Raw genomic sequence first — 13,711 nt, 5'->3', positions numbered from 1 at the left:
GTAAGGGGCGTGACATTTCTGAAACATGCTAGAAACGATAGACCAAGCACGCCACACTGATCCAGCCGACCAATCAGAGCACATTGTGTTTTTCAGAAGTAGGGGCTTCATAGAGACAGGAACTAAACAGAGCGTTACTGACAGACTAAGAAGAGAGGTGCTGCAACAATGTCAAATATGTGGAAAATTAATGTGTTTTTGAACATTCAAGCATGAAAACCTATTCTAGTAGAGCCCAAAAACAAACTTTGAAAAAGGACATAATAGGTCCACTTTTTAGGTCCATAATAGGTCCACAATTTAAAATAAGACAAAACCAGCATTAAAATAAACTAAAACAATTAAAAATCATGATTATTTTGATTCACCCTTCAACAACTTTTTCTCCTTTGAAGAACCTTATTTCCCAGTCTTTAGGAAACCAGGATATTTGAGGTAGCTTAATTTTAAAAGTTTGATTTCTAGTACTGAAAAAGTCATGTAAAAAAAAATGGTAAAACTCCATGGTCATTTTTATAATGAATATACATTTTATTAGTTATACCAAGTTCTGAAATATTTCATCACCTTGGAATTATAAGGTTCTATCTGACATTTTTGTCAAAATTGAGTTATTCACATTCTTATTCCGTGACAACTGATTTACATTATGTGATTTTTTTTAAAGTTATGTACATTTTGGGACAATTTTTTGAAAAACAAAAAGGTTCTATCTACAAAGGAGTATGAAATAAAAAATAAAAAATAAACTGAAGCTCAATATCTCAAAACTGCTCAGAATGCAGGACCTTATATTCCAAGGTGGTGATTTTATAGAGTAATTGTGAGTAAAAATATTTTTATAAAAAATCCTTTTTCTTAATCCTTATCCTGTAAATAAATTACATAATGGATAATGGATTTAAACAACTGTCAAAAGTAAAGGGGATTTCGAATTTTGTTGTAAACAGTGTGGGGCCTTTAGAGCAGACACAATTAGGAATAAGTAAAGTATTTTGCTCGGGAGAAAAATCAGGAGAAACAGGAGATGTCATGTGCTCTTCATTTAATATCATTGCTGTCTATGAGAAATAATATCAAATTTGTGATTTTACCGTCATACAGGTACTGAGGGAAACATTTAGTAGTTATAAAACACACAATATCAAAGATTAAAATTACTTATTTTTTGACTGCAGACAACTACATTTCAATGAGTGAAACATTAATGCGCACCAAGGCTTATGGGGTGTCCAATCACGCTCCTCGAATGCTTTTAGCTCCAATGTGCATTCACACACTTGGAGGCTCCTAGTAATTCTGAAGATATTGATTAGCTGGTTCAGATGTGTTAAATCAGGGCCAGAGTTAAACACAAGGACTGTGGCCCTCCAAGAGCAAGATTGGACACCTCTGGCTTCAACCAAAGTCTCAAAATACAGTAGATAATGTAGTACTATACTACCCTCTGGTGGTCACTGCCAGAATTTCCTCTGTTTAGTGTCCTTGTACATGTTTGTATTCTTGAAGATGAATTAAAAATATGCAGAATAATACACCACTCATAGTGGTGTATTATTCTGCACAACATCTTCCTGAAGAACTTCCTGGAGAAGGTAGACGGAAAACATTTGTGTTTAAATCTGATGTATGGACCAAATGAGGATTTGTCCTTCTGTTCAAATCAGGCTCAGGGCAATTCACGTACCCATCATTCAGAGAGCAATCCTCTTGCAAAGCATCCTGGTTAGTGCTGAAAGAAGTTGCAGGATTCTGCAAGTATCCCTCTGAACATGGGAGGACTGGGTCATTGAAGTTGGAGGTACAAGGCTGGAATGTACCACCTATTCCCATCACATTTCCAGAGGAACACAAGGACTCAAGGCATGGATCGTCAACATGCAAAACCACTCGATCGCCCTCAATTTCTAGGCAGTGGTCGTTTCCATCAGTGGTCAAGGTATTTTTTGATTCACTGCATAGAAAAAGTCACATTCATGTAATGAACTTTCTCTTAAGAATTTTAGGACTTCACATTCCAGAAATTCCAGAGAATTCCAGGAATAAAGTCTACAGTTGACTTACAATGAGGACAACTGCTGATGGACATCTACAATCTGAGCGTTGCTGATTTCTGGATCCTTCAGTTCTGTACAGCAGGGTAAGTGGTCCATCTGAGGATCCTAGCAGAAAGCAGGATGTTCACACAGCTCAGCTTACGATTGAGTTCTGGTTTCAGAAAATTATAGGCCTCGTTTACACCTGGTATTATTGATTTGACAAGAAGTGGAAATAGACAAATACAAGTGTCCAAAAAAAATCTTGCTCAGTCAATGAAACTGCATTCGGAGGCAGTCAGAAACCACATTGCATTTTTATTGTAAATCCTAATGCCACAAGTAAAAGGGCTACCTGCTTGCCCGTCAATCATCTTTTGCACCAAAACATGGGTTTTAAACTTTGTTGGTTACGTGCAGCTTAAAAAAAAAAAAAAAGTAGCCATGAAATCATTGACAAAATTGAAGAAAGAAGTGGTCAAAGGAAATGCATTTGAGCTGGCATGAAATGAAAATCCCCCTATCTATTTGGTTAATGCATATTAATCCCAAAGTATACTTTGGCCATCCGCATTCCATGACAGTTTGCGTTAGTTTGCAACAGCGCAAGTGGGAAGTGCGAGTGACTTGAGAACAAGGCCCTTTCCCAAATGGCACACTTCATGTGCACTTTCGGTCTTGTGGACTTACAATGGCCGCTGTATGCGCGTGTCCGTTAAGTCCACGAGACCGTAGGTTGTCCCATTCATTTTAGCTTTCAGAAGGGTGCTCGCAAGCGCCCCCTTTATGGCCGCAATGCACCCTCGATGTGCACTTCTACTGAGCCCGCAGATCTGCCTGGCAGTCAAAGTGGCATTACGTCACTAAAGTGTGGAGGAAGACCGTGACGGTTTAGGGTGCTATTTGGGATAGCTACTTCAATTTCATCATGACTTTGATACCAGGTGTAAAGAATGCCATAGTGATATGGTCTAAGTTACCAGGTCAACCTACTGTACCTGTGACACCTCTGAGACTTTGCTGTGGACAGGAGAGGGAAGAGACATGTCCCATTCTTTCAGTCTTCTGAAGAGAGAAGACAGAATTCCACTTTCTGTCTTTGCAATTTATGAATTGAAAGGAATTAACAAAAAAAATGTACCTCTGAAGAACAACTAGAATGATGAAAACTGTGATAGAGACAGCTGACGCGAGGGTCACAATGAGGAAATACAGGAGAAATGCAACCAGATTTGGTGCAAGAGGCTCTGAAACAAAAACATACATTGATAAGGTTTACTGTATATAATGTATCATGGTATCTTGTAATGTATGTAAGTGGTGGGGTGGGCTCAGACCAGGCCGTGTGATCCAGTAGACGGGGTCGGTCCACTCTGAGGGATATCCGGTGTAACGCCATCCTGAACGTCTGGTTGCGCTCACATTACAGCGAACCTGAGCCTGGTACTCTGAGGAACCCTTGAGAGAACGCTCTGATATAGCAAACATCATCTCTCCATCAGAGAGAAATATGCTCTTTATATCCTCCTACAGACAAAGAGGCAGTTAACATACATGCACTAGAAAATGAAAGTGGGTGTTTATTCAGCTACAGCACTTTTGACCTTTTGGACTTTCAGAAGATAAACTCTCTTTTAAAACACTTTCACACACTTCTGCTAATAATGTCCAACAGTGTATATACTGTATATACATCACATGAGAATTCTGTCTTTTTCCCCATTTTTTTCAGGAAAGGTGAGAACATTTTTATCACAGTGCCATTTTCACAACATCTCAAATAAGGTTTTGTCTTTAACTTATTCCCAGCCATTGATGGAATTCCCCAAGCTGTCTGCCTGCATCCTGCAGTACTACAAACAACGCCCCTACAAATTACGCCCCCTACTACAAGTTACACCCCCTACAATGAAACAGCTAATTAGCACCTCTCTCTAGAATCACCAATGTCAAGTACTGCTCTTCTTCTACTTCACTTTCCTTGCTTTTTAAGCTTCACTATCGCCACCTAGTGATAAGACATACAGATTTTATTTTATTTATTAGCAGATGCCGTGTTTTCACTGTTATGCGGTAGGGGGCGCTATTACGCATTCTCTGAAAGAATACAAAATCTCTGGATCCAAAAACAAGCATAGAGAAAGCAGAAACAAGCAATAGAAGAATGCATATGTAAGCTAATGCAATCATCAAACATTAAACACAGGGTTAGTGAACAGAACCAATCAGAGTTGAGGCTGCTATGAGAATAGCTGAAGTTAGAAAACATCAACTATTCTTGCCAGGTTGGGGTTTACTTTAGCGGGTAACTGTATAATGGCGTGCACCACCTGAATGATTATGTGTCCCCGTCTTTTTGCGCTATTATGTAGTTTGTTGGTTTGTATAACATGCAGAAAAATTTATATGAGTGTCACATGGATCACAGACCTGCTGGCTGCTGACGTGTAACGTTTAAGATAGCAGTACTGTCAAGAAAACGTAAATACAACTCACTGTTCTTGATTGATACATTTATTAGCTTTATTTAATAAAATACTGATAGATAAGATAAATGGTATGAGTGGAGGGCGGTGGGGAGCCACATCAGTGTTTTTTCAGCGGGCCCAGAATTCCCTAGCTATGGCCCTGATTAAACAGCATATAAATCAAAACTGGCTGGCAACTTTTTAAAAAACACTGGCAGGTAAAGAGTTAATAGCATTGTGTGATGGAAATTACATTTTGAACATTTTTGGAATAAGACAGCTGACTACTTTGTCTAGCTAAGGCTAAATTCATAGCTATCAAGTATCCTAAACTAATATTTTTGCAATTTTCGCTTAATTTAACAAAATAACACTTTTAATGTAATTCAAGTGTTATTTTCCTTGATTTTAAGTTGTTTTCTTCACATATCACAAGTCTCATATATCTGTCGTCTCCTTGGTAAAAACCATAATATACCATAAAAACAGTGCATTCTGGGTAATATTTGTCATTTTAAGAAAAGAGGCCTATAGGCTACTTTCTCGAAAACAACAAATAATATTACCCAGAATGCATTGTAATATAACGAAGTAATATTCTGTAAAAACAATGCATTCTGGGTAATATGTGTCATTTTCGAGAAAGTAGCCTATAGGTTACTTTCTCGAAAACGACAAATAATATTACCCAGAATGCATTGTTTTTACGGTATATTACTGTTTCAGTGGAAAACTGTATTTTTTGTAAATTTGTTTCGTTTTTTTACAGTTATTTTTTAGAGTGTAAATAAACATCAACTCCTTGGACATAAAATTGCCAAGTTTAAAAGTTGAAGAAACACCCTTATTTAACAATAATAATTAATAAATATTGCATAGAAGAATAGTCAAATACTCACAGGAGTTAGTATGCTCCAGTACTTGAGTTCAGTAGTAAGAGGTACAGTACGGTATTTTGTTAGAGTCCAGTTCAGAATCCAGTCTTCTCCTCTCAGCTCAACGCTCAGACCCATGGGACATGTGGGCTGGACTACACCACAAAGACCACAGACCGGATCAATAACAATTTAATCAGAACAGTTTTCTGGAATACTTGATTGTTATTGGTCAGTCGCAGCATTCAGCGGGCAAGTATTTCTCAAAAGGTAAGTTGTAGAGGCACTAACTGTGTTCATAAGAGCGGATCACTTTAGTCACCGGTGTTGGCGTGAGTTGCACCTGCAGCACTCCAGGTTTAAAGATGCTGAAAACACCAACCATCCTCAAAAAGTCTCCTTTATTTATGACCTCCACCTTCTCAACACAGCACCACGCAGCCCTGAAAAAGAGCGATTACACCTATCAGAGTTAAAGACACCTTTCATAACATCCATAACTCTCTCAAACACTCACAGTGCAGTGGAGTATGTCCGGTAGGACAGCGTGTAGCTGATGTACTGGGCCAGATCTGTCTTGAGATCCCAACTACAGCTCAAATTCTTCCCGCCATTGAGCACACAGTGTAGGTTAGACGGACCAGGGAGAGTGTCTGAAATAAATAATGGTCTATAGTACTCCAGGACTCCAGGGGCTCCACTTGTCTAAAGATTACAGACTTTCACTGGGTTTCTCTTTATACTCACACTTAGACATCAGTTCTGGCTTGTCAAACAACAGCTTGCTGACCTCGGTTTTATTCTCGCTGCCTTCCACATCTTTCTGTGATGGTTTGGTGTGACTTTTCCCACCTTTGTGGTCCTTGACTATTTCATGATTAAACTCCACCTCCAAAAGTGCAACAAGTCAGTTTGCTTTATCAAAACAACAAAACCACTTTTTGTTAAGATTAAACCTCCAAAAATCTTCAAGAACTCTTGTAAAAATACAAAAATCTTTTGAACACAGTCATGGCAATTCGTAACTAGTATATGTTTTGAAGAATGTGTGGCTAATTTGTATGAATTCATACAACGTACTTTTTCATCATACACTGTACAAAAATATGGACGTAGTGTCTGTGATGTCACCCATAGATTTTTGAAGAGCATTTTTGAAGCGAAAAAATGGCCGTTGCCATTTTGGCAGCGCATAATCACGCGTCACTCCCGGATAACTGAAAATGGGCAAAGAGGTGGGACGTGGTTGGAACCGAGGTGCCTGGTTGCTGAAACCACACCCACCTAGTGCGACATAACCATGTTAGCAGGCTAAAGAAGCTATCTATCTATCTTAGACACTAAAATATTAATAAAGATAACAAGTTATATCATTTGAAAGTTGTAAAGGTTTACTGTCAGTCTACGGTGTCTTTTTTACGATATAGATGCTCCAGCAACAGTAATATTGTAATTTGTGTCAGGTGTGCAAATGACAACACGCAAAATCAAGATGGGACTTCATACCTTTGTAATGAAATAGCGATCGCGAGATGAATACAGTCCATCGCACTTGGGTAAAATGTCCATGAGCGTCCATTAAGAAACAAACAACAGCATTTTTTATCCACAAAAGCTTTAAATTCTAGGGCATGTCCATTGTTTGCATCACATTTCTTCTGAATGATCTGCTCTTCTTTAAGAAATTATGCAATCTGAGCAGCATTTATGTTGTAAAACTGTATATGATCGTATATATTAGACTCTCACAAACTAATGAACCCATGTCCAAAGTATAATTTTTCAAAATAGTGCAGCAGTTTTAGTTATAATATCCAAGCAGTGCTGTTGGAGTTTGTGGTGTCTTGAGAGGCACATTCTCCAGAACATAAATCTCACGAACAAAACTTTTAGCCAATGCCAAGACGATCCAACAACATGTGTTCTGTTTATCTTTCGCATGTACACAGACGTACAAATGTCTCGACAATATAACCGCACAGCAAGCCATATTATTTGATCAAATAATCCCGAAAAAAGCACAAACATGGCAGAGATGCCAAAATCAGTGGCTGGAATTAATTGAGGTAACATGACGGCTCACAGACAGCAGTGCAATCCACCTGTCACTCAAGTGACCACGCCCTTAATTATGCAGAACTTGAAGGCTTAATATAATTTAAACAGATGAGTTATAAAAAAAATTCACCCTTCTCAGAGTTGTCATGAAGGGCAAAATTAGCTGTATAGACCAAAACCACAATTTGATCCGGGCTGTAAACATGTTTTTTTCTGCTGTAAAGTTGGGCATTTTAACATGGGGCTCAATGAGATTCTACTCTTTTTTGGAGCCTGTCCCTAGCGGCCAGTCGATGAATTGCAGTTTAAGTCATTTCCGTTTTGGCTTCAAGAGAAACTGGGGGAGGATGCTGCTTGGTTTTCATACAATCTGTTTATGTCCCATTGATGGTTAGGATTAGGGGTGGAACTTCATTCTTACTTTTCCTAAAAAAGAAATTATGTTTTTGTCTAATCAACATTGTATGAATTCATACGAAATTGCCAGCTCATAAAATAGCTACGTTTTCTCATAAGAACAAGGTTGGTCTTTTTGACAAACATGAGGAAGTCATGAGGGAAGAAATACTACCCCCCCCCCCCCCCCCCCCCACCCCCCCCCAATCAGTTTCTCATGTCAGTTTATAGTGACTTCTGACTAAAAGTGTGGTCATTTTGACACTCACTGAGCACTCTTGTTCATGTAGTCTGAAGGAGTCAGAGGTCAAAAGTGAGGGAGGGGGTGTATCATCTAGCTGGTACAAATTCCAGTCTGGATCTGCATCTTCTATAGGGAAGTCAAGAGTAGACATAGCTTGAGCTTGCATAACATAAATAGCCAGTGCATAAGTACAGTTACTGTACTAATTGTACCAAATTTTGTGAGTCTGAAGGTTTTGGAAATGCCGGAAGAGTGTGGTGTGTGGAAGAGGAACACGTCATCAAAGCCGATGGCAAACAGAGATGTGTTATACCGACAACAAACTCTCCCCTGCCCAGTAGAATTCTGTGAAGGCTTAGGAGTCGGAACACAGGGAGATACTCTGGAGTAAAGCAAAAATCATAAAAAATAAGCAATCAAACAATATATTTTACAGTTATAATGTGTGCTAATCATAACAGTAAGTAAAAACACTGTAATATTTCTTTCTTTCTTTCTTTTTACTAATTTTTACTTTACTGTAAAAAATATTTGTGTAAAATATTTCCGCCTCTTTCCCCATAAATTGAAGCTGATTAATACTTTTTACTTAGAAATGTAAATATAAATGAAATAAAATAATTGAATCATTTTAACTGTATTTTACTGTATTTTACCTCAGTGAATATAAATGAAAAATATAAATATATAAATATGAATCTAAAGTAAAACCATATACAATTCTGAACACTAAGTAAATTAACAGTTAAAAACATTTTACAGTAAAATTACATTTATTACCTTTTTTCTTTACCATTCATGGAAACTTATTTAAATTATTATTTTTCTGATAAAATTACAAACATTTTAGTGTATACTGAATTATGATTGATTCACTATTATCCCTACATTAACACTACTGAATAATTATTATTATTATAATTAATAATTATTATCATTTATATTTCACTATTATTCTGCCACTACCACTACTGAATTAATATTATTTTACTATTATTACTCTTCTAGTACAACCAAATTATTATAATTTACTATTATTGCTATAATATCACTGTATCATACAGTGTGTTATGCTGTACTAATGCCTATGATCTGATGTTTTGGTCTCACCGGTGGTCATCTGGATCCATGTGGATCAGAGAGAGTGGAAAATGAGGATCGTCCCTCCAGCTGCAGTGGATATGGGTACGGTAGTCATTACGGCACTCCAAAGACTCCAGAGCAGAGGATTCTGGGAATAGAAGACATAGAAGACATAGATGACAACACGTGAGGGTCTACTCTCACAATGGGAATTATGTGTTTCTATGGCAACACTATCAATGCTGAAATTAATCTGCAGTGGTCAGGGGGTACAGTGGTCACATGGTGCAAGTAAGCTCTCAGAAGATTCCCAGCTTACAAGTTGTAATTATGAGCTCTGCAAGGACATGAATGCGTTTTACAAGTTGAAATCTCGTAATTATGGTATATACAGTTGTGGTCAGAATTATTGGCACCCTTGATAAATACGATCAAAGATGACTGTAAAAATAGATAATGTGATTTTCCCCCCACTTTCAATTCTTCTCCTTCAATGAAAGGTTAGATTTTTGCTAATTTTATGAATTAAAGATCAAAAGGACAAACAATGCAGATTTATTTTTATAGTCATCTTTGATCATATTTACCAAGGGTGCCAATAATTCTGACCACAACTGTAAGACATGTTGTGAAAGAACCTTTAAACACACACTTCAGAGTAAAACAACTCTAACCTGGAGCAACTGTTCCATGTTGAGGACATCCTATGAGGGTTGATGTCCACAGTACAGTCAGAGTCAAGAAGAATGAGAAGTCTGGACACATGGAAAATTCTGATTGTACAACTGCAGGTGAGGAGGAAATGTTTGATTTTCCCTAACAAACAAGAAAATCATTCAAACGAAATAATTAAAGATCAGAAACATCTGTGAATGGACCCTAGCAAAAAGAGTTGAGCTTACCATCAAACAGGCTGTCTCAGGAATCAGTTCAGCTCTGTTCTTCACTACTGTGTTGAACTCGAGGCTCTGCTGGTCACACCGACATCCTCAAGTGTTATGAACTTATTTCAGCCTGTGCCAACTTGACCGCAAATGTGTTTACTTTGCCACAAGTTTCAAAACTGCTTGGCTTGCAGGTTTCAATGTGCCATATGATTCCTTCCCCAAATTTAAAACTACATAAAAAATCTAATATGACAGTATTTTATATCTAATAATCAAACGCACACACACACACACAGTAAATTTATTATAATATACTTTCTTTTCTATACTATTTTTTATTTTTTAATATTTAATATAAAAAACATTAAAATACTAAAATATTAAATTCAGCATATTTTACTCTATTATTAATTTAATTGCTTACATTTTTAAATATTATAATTATTAAATATGAAATTATTTATATTACTATTTAATATATATATACTATATAATATATATATTTAATATATAATAGATCTTATTTTCTATTATATTTTTTATTTATTTCTTTATCTAATAGTTAATATTTGAAATTATTGAAATGCTAAATTAATAGTATTTTATGTTAAATTATTAACTTAACAGCTTATAACCCGATTTCACAGACAGGGCTTAGACTAAGCCAGGATTAAGACTTCAATTAGGGCATTTAAGTAGCTTTTATAATCATGCTCTAGAAAACAACATTACTGGTGTGCATCTTGAGACAAAACAATGGCAGTGACATATTTTAAGATATGTCAGTGCAAGTTGCTTTCAGTTAAAATGGCTACAATATGCATTTTAGTCTAGGACTAGCTTAAGCCTTGTCTGTGAAACTGGGGGTAAATATTTTAATTATGAAAAGGATTAAATATTAAATGACTAATTGTATTTGTCATAAACAGAAGAGGACAGACAAGGGAAGTAAGTTAAACAACAAGTCTTTATTGCAGATATATTTATAGGAGCAGAGCGGGAATGCAATAGGTAAGGAAATATGGCAGATGCCATTGCGGGACAAGACTCTGGAATGGCGGCCATGGCAGTACAAGTCTCTGGAATGACGGCCATGATGGGACGAGACTCTGGAATGGCGGCCATGATGGGACGAGACTCTGGAATGGTGACCATGATGGGACGAGACTCTGGAATGGTGGCCATGATGGGACGAGACTCTGGAACGGCGACCATCTTAGGATGAGACACTGGGATGGCGGCCATCTTAGGATGAGACTCTGGGGCAGGCTGTGTTACATATTGGGGAACGAAGCTCTCGAGACATCTGTAGATGGCCTCTCTCCAGTCCAATCCTGAGATGTCTGGGAGTTCTCTCGGATGTACATAGTTTACCCCAATCCGGTACAGTGCCTTGATGACTTCGTCATTCAAGGGGCTCGTGACGACGAGACAACATTATCTTGCTGTGTATTCGAACAGATCGTGGCTATTTTGAGCCACCGCCGCAATCTGTCCTGCAAGTTCCCAGCTCATCTTTCCTTTTTCTTTTTGCGGTCTGGTCTTCTGTCACAAACAGAAGAGGACAGATGAGGGAAGCAAGTTAAACAACAAGTCTTTATTGCATATATAAGGAGCAGAGTGGGAATGCAACAGGTAAGGAAATATGGCAGATGATAGTTTGCAGTAGACCTAGCTGGCTGTAACACAGTGTTTCTTGTGCAGGTGACATGGTGGAGATGCAGGCTGATGAACAGAGGATCCAGACAGACAATGAAGGTGAACAGATGATGACAGACAGAAGACGAATCAGGGACAACAGGTAGTAGTGTTGGTACGGTTGATACCAGGGCTCCGATGCTCCGACGCAGTTTTCAAAGCACTGTTCTATCACATACTGTACCGATGCTTGTATCGAAATGACAATACCACGTGACTGATGATGTTTGAAGCTTCGAACGTCATGCAGTATTGGAAAGTCGGGACAGCTGGTTTGAAAAAATTGGCGCTTCACCTGATGCATAAAAGGAAAATGCATTTAATCATGTTTTATTGCTGGGGTCTCAGAGACCCCAAACAGAACATTAGGGTTAAACAGCTCACCCAAAATATTTTTTCAACTACTCACGTCAATTATGATCACATAATTGTATATTTTATATTATTGATCAATATGTGAATCTGTTGACCATGGCTACTCATGACATGAGTTGTGGTCTCATTGTCACAAATTAATTTAGATTAGATCAGATTAGATAGAACTGTATTGATCCAAGACAAGAGTGATTCCGTATGTCACGGACTTCCGTATGTCACAGACTTCTGGCTGACAGGGTGCAGATGTGGATCAGGAGGGATGCTGGGAAATGTAGAGCTGAGAGAGTGACTGAGCTGGTGACTGAGACAATATTTTTAATTTAATATATAATATAATATCTTATTTTCTATTCTATTTTTATGTTTTTATTTAAAAATTAATATTTGAAAAATATTGAAATACTAAATACTATAATATTTTCAATTATAAATTTAATAGCTTAAATATTTTAATTAAAACAATTAAATATTAAATTATTACTATTATTATATTACGAATATATATCTTCTATATTATACATATTAACAAATTTCTGTTTAATTTAATACATTTTTAAAAAATTCATTATGAAATTATAATATAAACTTTTATTTTTAAATATTATAATTATTATATAATAAATTAATTATATGATATTACTCATTTAACTATTTAAATTGTTTAAAATAATTAATAGTTAATATAGTTAATATATATATTAGTTGATATATATATATATATATAATATAAATTATTACTATAATTTTTTGTTAATATTTGAAAAATATTGAAATACTAAATTAAATCTATATTATATTCAATTATTAATTTTTTTAATTATTAAAATGATTAAATATTAAATTATTATGTTATTACTATGTGATATAATATATCTTATTTTCTATTTTTATTTTGATTAAGTTTTTAAAATTCATTATGAAATTATAAAATAACATTTTATTTGAAAAACCCATTGAATTATTAAATGGCAAATAAATAGAATATTATGTTCTAATATTAATTTAATTGCTTATTTTTTATTTTTATTTTAATACAAATATTACATTATTGTTATATTATTAAAAATATTACGTTAAGAATAGAATATGTTTGAAGATTATATAGTACAGTTTACTACCAGGTGAAAAGTAACAAACAAACAATTTTAGGTACCATTTTGTTGTTCTGTCAAGTTAAATACCTACAGCTAGAAGTTTATTGAAACTCTAAGTATGAGAAATGCGTTAGTGAAGCTTGCCTTAGCAAACACCGCTAATGATTAGCTGTAGCTTATTTGGGTTCAGAGCATTTCTCACACTGATATATCTGTCCTATCAGGCTCCTTCTACACATGAATGAATCAAACTCAGACTTGTGTGTTGCTTTAAGTGTGTGTATTAGGCATTAAATGTATGTTTGAGATATCAGCACCATTCCCTGCTTTAATGTATAAAATTTACACATATATCAAATATCGTCTTTCATGAAAGTCAAGATGCACCACACATCATGTCACCCACGATTTATGAAAAGACTTTTCCTGCAAAGAAAGGAATTGAAAGAGGAAGTTGATTAAACACTTCAAAAACCAAGAAAAGTTCAACACTC

General features: G+C 36.0%; 1 long non-coding RNA gene across 1 annotated transcript; it reads right to left on the bottom strand.

Moving 5' to 3' along the window:
- Positions 1 to 727: 727 nt before the first annotated feature.
- On the bottom strand, positions 728 to 4,030 carry LOC127520961 (uncharacterized). The gene is made up of 6 exons (XR_007932240.1): positions 3,965 to 4,030; positions 3,374 to 3,563; positions 3,178 to 3,283; positions 3,035 to 3,101; positions 2,065 to 2,162; positions 728 to 1,954 (listed from the first exon to the last, which is right to left on the bottom strand). It is a non-coding gene; the product is annotated as an uncharacterized LOC127520961 (long non-coding RNA).
- Between the last annotated feature and the right edge of the window lie 9,681 nt (positions 4,031 to 13,711).

The sequence above is a fragment of the Ctenopharyngodon idella genome, chromosome 10 (assembly GCF_019924925.1).
Source record: "Ctenopharyngodon idella isolate HZGC_01 chromosome 10, HZGC01, whole genome shotgun sequence".
Taxonomy (NCBI): domain Eukaryota; kingdom Metazoa; phylum Chordata; class Actinopteri; order Cypriniformes; family Xenocyprididae; genus Ctenopharyngodon; species Ctenopharyngodon idella.
Note: the sequence above shows the minus strand (reverse complement) of the source record. Positions and strands in the feature narration are given on the sequence as shown.